Source organism: Nomascus leucogenys, chromosome 11 (assembly GCF_006542625.1).
Source record: "Nomascus leucogenys isolate Asia chromosome 11, Asia_NLE_v1, whole genome shotgun sequence".
Taxonomy (NCBI): domain Eukaryota; kingdom Metazoa; phylum Chordata; class Mammalia; order Primates; family Hylobatidae; genus Nomascus; species Nomascus leucogenys.
The window spans coordinates 62729743-62735691 of NC_044391.1; positions in this window are offsets into that span (position 1 = coordinate 62729743).

The following is a 5949-nucleotide window of genomic DNA, read 5'->3' on the forward strand; positions in this document are numbered from 1 at the left end:
ATGGAAACTGAACAACCTGCTCCTGAATGACTATTGGGTACATAATGAAATGAAGGCAGAAATAAAGATGTTCTTTGAAACCAATGAGAACAAAGACACAACATACCAGAATCTCTGGGACACATTCAAAGCAGTGTGTAGAGGGAAATTTATAGCACTAAATGCCCACAAGAGAAAGCAGGAAAGATCCAAAATTGACACCCTAACATCATAATTAAAAGAACTAGAAAAGCAAGAGCAAACACATTCAAAAGCTAGCAGAAGGCTAGAAATAACTAAAATCAGAGTAGAACTGAAGGAAATAGAGACACAAAAAACCCTTCAAAAGTTATTAGGAATTTCAAGACAGCAACAGCACAGCATAAAACCAAGCACAAGATCCCTCTTAGTGTGGGCCCAGTGTGACTGTGCAGGCTACACACTGATGAAGCCACCCAGCCCTTACCTGCCTTTCTCCTCTCACCTTCCTGCTCGTCTATTAAAAAGGAAAACAACCTAATTAAGTTAAATGTATGAGCTGAATAAATTAATTATACTAATAGAGGAAAGACCTGTAAGGTTTTACTTGACAATGTACTAAAAAACAAACAGGGAAAAAAAGACTGCTTAAATCCTGGACGAATTTTCAGAAGTAAAGAGAATATGTCTAAGAAGATTGTAGATGGTAAAGCATTTTAAAATCATTTTACAGAATAAAAAACAAGTTTAGTCTAAAATGTGTCTAGTTCAAGGAGAAAAGGTTTGGAGGTCAAGAAAATACAGCATGGTATCTACTAGTCTCACGGACACAGGACTTGAGCTAGTTCCCGATACCTGAATAGGATTTGATGAGGACTAGGGGTTAGGGAGGGCACCATAGGCAAGGGACCAACATATATCAAACATTAGAAAGCTTCTTGGTGGAATTCTCTTGCCACATACAAGGAAGATGAGGCTTCTATTTCCCTTATATACTACTCCGAGGTATATCACGTTCAAATTGCTGAAAAGAAAAGAAAAAGAAAAAATCTGGAAGGAACCAGAGAAGAAAAAGACATGTTACATACAGAGGAACAAAGATAAGAATTGTAGCCAGCTTCTCATCAGAAACCGTACAAAACAGAAGACAAGGGGGTGACATCTTTAAAGTGCTGGAAATTTTAAAATGCCAACCAGAATTCTATACCCAGCAAAAGCATCCTTCAAAAATGAAGGAGAAATACATTCTCAGATAAATAAAAACTGAGGGAAGCCATTGCCTGCATACTTAACTCTATGAGAAGTACTGAAGGAATTATGATATCTGTCTTAGTCTGTTCAGGCTGCCATAACAAAATACTACAGACTATGTGGCATAAACAACAGTGATTTATTTTCTCACAGTTCTGGAGGTTAGAAGTTTGTGATGAGGATGCCAGCATGTTCAGGATCTGGAGAGGTCCATCTCCCTGGCTTGCAGACAGCTGCCTTCTTGCTGTGTCCTCACATGGTAAAGAGACGAAAGCAGACTCTCTGGGGTCTCTTTCTATTAGACAGCAACCTTATCAGACCAGGGACCCACCCTCATGATCTAATTACCTCCCAAAGACCCCATCTCCAAATATTATCACATTGGGGGTTAAGGCTTCAACATATGAATTTCATGGGACACAAACATTCAGCCCATAAAAATATCAGACTGAAACCTCAATCCACATTAAAAAAAAGAAAAAAAAGAAAATAGGCCGGGCACGGTGGCTCACACCTGTAATCCCAGTACTTTGGGAGGCCAAAGTGGGTGGATCATGAGGTCAGGAGATCAAGACCATCCTGGCTAACATGGTGAAACTGCGTCTCTACTAAAAATACAAAAAATTAGCCGGGCGTGATGGCGGGCACCTGTAGTCCCGGATATTCAGGAGGCTGAGGCAGGAGAATGGCGTGAACCCAGGAGGCGGAGCTTGCAGTGAGCTGAGATCATACCACTGCACTCCAGCCTGGGCCACAGAGCAAGACTCCATCTTAAAAAAAAAAAAAAAAGAAAAGAAAATGAAGAGCACTGGAAATAGAATCCATGAAGCTCCAACAGAATGGGGAACATTACCTAGTTTTTCACTGCCAGGTCTCCAATAGTTGGAACAGTATCTGGGATGTGGTCAGAAGTATTTAGAATAAATACTTCTAAATGAGTGAATGAATGTCAGAATAAGTGAACGTATGCCTGATGAATTGATGTGGATTTTGAGGAATCTAAATGATGATCAGTAGCTCAGTGGTACGATGATAAGCTCATTTATGCAACCAGTTTTATACTGGGTCTCATAAAAATTAATTCCAAGAGTTTTTAGTTTCAGATCAGCAGGATTCCATTCTTTTCTAGCATTCTTTTACAGTAAGACAATCTCTCTCACTACAATTGCTTTAGCAATCCTGCTAAATAAGAGCAGAGCTTCATGTAAATATGAAAATGAGCATTCAGATTTAGAAATAATTATGCAGAGCTACACTATAAAAATGCTGAAAGAAGTACAGTTAAATTGTAGAGGAATTGAAAATGAAATATAAAAATATATACATACTCTATGATTCCATTTATAAAGCAAACTAATCTATAGTAAAACAAATATGTAAATTAGTTTATTCTGGAAAGATTGACTAGAAAGGGGTGCAAGTGAACTTTTTGGAATGATTTTTTAAATGTCTATATCTTCATAGGAATGCAGGATATCCAGGTGCATGCATTTGTCAAAACTCAGCAAATCAGACTCCAGATTTATGCCTGTGATTGTATACCATTTTTATCCTCAAAATAATTATAAATAAAGATTGAACTCTAGTACATAGGCTTAGTTTTGGCAATAGTATGGGTTAAGAATTCTAGCACTAGCTTCTAAGTCTGAATAAATTAGTAAATATTTTGTATAGTGGCAGCCAGGTTTTTCACTGTTGGAGATGAAAGTTACAAATATGGAAAGGGGAAGGCTGCAATAAAAAGCCTATGGTGTTGAGTTGGAACTGGAAGTATGAGAAATAACCCAGGATTTCTAATATATAGATTTCTAATATATAGATGATAGGCAGAAGAGAAATAACTATAAATATGTTTGTGTGCGTGTGTGTGTGTCTACACGTGTGTGTATGTGTGTTTCCTAGCTGTGTACACTGAGAGCTACTTACACTAGAAGTAAACTGCACTCCAGTATCAACACCTGCCAGAGCTTGGTTTTTATATAGCATTCTCCCCTAAAAAGAACCAAAGCTCTGTGGAAAAAAAAAAGATTGATTTCAGGGTTATGACAGAATAAGTACAAAATGAGCCTGGAACATCTTGTGCAAGAAAGTACAAAAGTGTTTCAAAAAAAATGATAGAAACATGCCCAAAAGACACAAAAGCCAACTTAAGATTTCCACTGACCAAATGCAAGACACTTTAAGCAACAAAATAAATAGTGATAGTAATGAATTATGACTCATTGACTAAAATAAGAATCCATGAGTCCATACTGATAAAAATAAATAATTAGTTAGATAAATGGAGGACAAGGGAAAACATTTTCTGACAGTAGAATGCTAATGCATATAAAATAAAGAATGGGTGTTAGAAAATCACTAACAAATGCTAAAATTGGTAAGCAAATCAATTTGATGAAGAGCAAGATATGTACAAAATCTCAAAGCATCTCCACATAAATTACTTATTAATTATAAAGAAAAAATAGTAACTTTCATTGGAAAAATCTTGCAGACTTCATCTTAAGCAAGTAATAAAATTTAACAATACTGAAATTGGAGCCAATCAACATCATAGGCAACCCAATACAATAATGCACTGAGAAAGACACAACAAACATCACTTCTTTGTTATTATTGTTTGTTTGTTTTGTTTTGTTTTGTTTTGTTTTGTTTTGTTTTGTTTTGTTTTAAACAGAGTCCCTCTCTGTTGCCCAGGCTGGAGTGCAGTGGCACGTTCTCAGCTTAATGTAACCTCCACTACCGGGTTCAAGCAATTCTCTTGCCTCAGCCTCCCGAGTAGCTGGGATTATAGGCACACACCACCATGCCTGGCTAACTTTTTTGTATTTTTAGTAGAGACAGCGTTTCACCATGTTAGCCAGGCTGGTCTCAAAGTCCTGACCTCAGGTGATCTGCCCGCCTCGGCTTCCCAAAGTGCTGGGATTACAGGCGTCAGCCAGCGTGCCTGGCCCACAACATCACTTCTATGGTTTTCTTGCCAAACACTATAACCCAAATCTAAGCATAAAGAAATATCACACAAGTCAATTGAGCAATATTCTACAAAATAACTGGCCTGTACTATGCAAAATTTCAAAGTCAAAAACACAAAGGCTGAAGAATTGTTCCAGACTGAATGACAGTAAAGAGACATGACAATTAAAAATAATGAGTGATCCTGGAGTGATCTTGGGGAATGGACAATATTTGAATATGGACTGTAGATTAAATCATTGTACTGTGTCAATGTTACAACTCTTGATTTTGATCATTATACTGTGGTTATTGTCAGAGATTTCCTTGTTCAAAGGAAAGACACACTACCACATATAATCTTAAAGGAACATGATGTATCTGAGGTCTTATAACTTACTCTGAAGTGGTGCAGGAAAAAAACTCTGTGTATATTTTGGCTGGGCGCGGTGGCTCACGCTTGTAATCCCAGCACTTTGGGAGGCCGAGGCAGGCGGATCACGAGGTCAGGAGATCGAGACCACGATGAAACCCCGTCTCTACTAAAAATACAAAAAAATTAGCCGGGCGTGGTGGCGGGCGCCTGTAGTCCCAGCTACTCGGAGAGGCTGAGGCAGGAGAATGGCGTGAACCCGGGAGGTGGAGCTTGCAGTGAGCTGAGATTGCGCCACTGCACTCCAGCCTGGGCGACAGAGTGAGACTCTGTCTCAAAAAAAAAAAAAAATTCTATGTATATTTTATATACACACATATATGTATGTAAAATACTCTATTTACCCTGATTTGGTCATTACACATTATATGCCTGTATCACAACAGCACATGCTGTGGATGTGGATTAAATCATTGCACTGTGGATTACACACATATATGTATATAACTATATACACAGAATTATAAAGCAAGTGGAGAGAAATATGCATGTATAAACTTGGCAAATCTGGATAAAGGGTATACAGAAGTTCCTTGTACTATTCTGGTAAATTTTCTGTAAGCTCAAATTATATCAAAATAAAAACCCTTTTTTTAAAAAAAAAGAAAGAGAATATTTAAGGATATAGCAAGAACCTTCAATTCTGAGCAATGTCATTAGGATCATGTGACTAATAACATCCAGAATCCCTCACCCAGCTTCATAGAGTGTCAGTATAGAAGGTTGTAAGCTTTTATTTTTCCTGGAAGTCATAAATCTACAATCTTTTTTTGCAAGATAAATATGTAATGAATGTGTAAATTATGCAATAATCCTTCCTTTTAAAACATTTATTTTTAGTTATTATAGGTACATAATAGTTGTATGTATTTGTTGGGTGCATGTGCTGTTTTGATACAGGCATACAATGTGTAATGATCAAATCAGAGTCATTGGGGTGTCTATCACCTCAAACATTTATCATTTCTTTATGTTAGGAACATTCTAATTCCATTATTTTAGTTATTTTAAAATATACAATAAATTATTGTTAACTATAGTCATCCTGTTGTGCTACCAAATACTGGATCTTATTCCTTCTATCTAACTGTACTTATTTAATAAGAAGAAATTATTTCTTTCAGACCCTCAGTTACAAACCTTCATGGAACGAGCAGAAAATCTACCATTGTTGAAGACCTACTATGTGGGAGGGAACACAGTAAAGGCTCACGCTGCGGAAACTGTAAACCCAGGTGTGAAGCCTACTCAGTTCCTTACTATGTAGCATCAACAAGTCACTTAACCTCTCTGATTTCTCATCGATAAAATGGAAATAAGAGGGTCATCTAGCTAAGTTGAGTGAAGAGTAA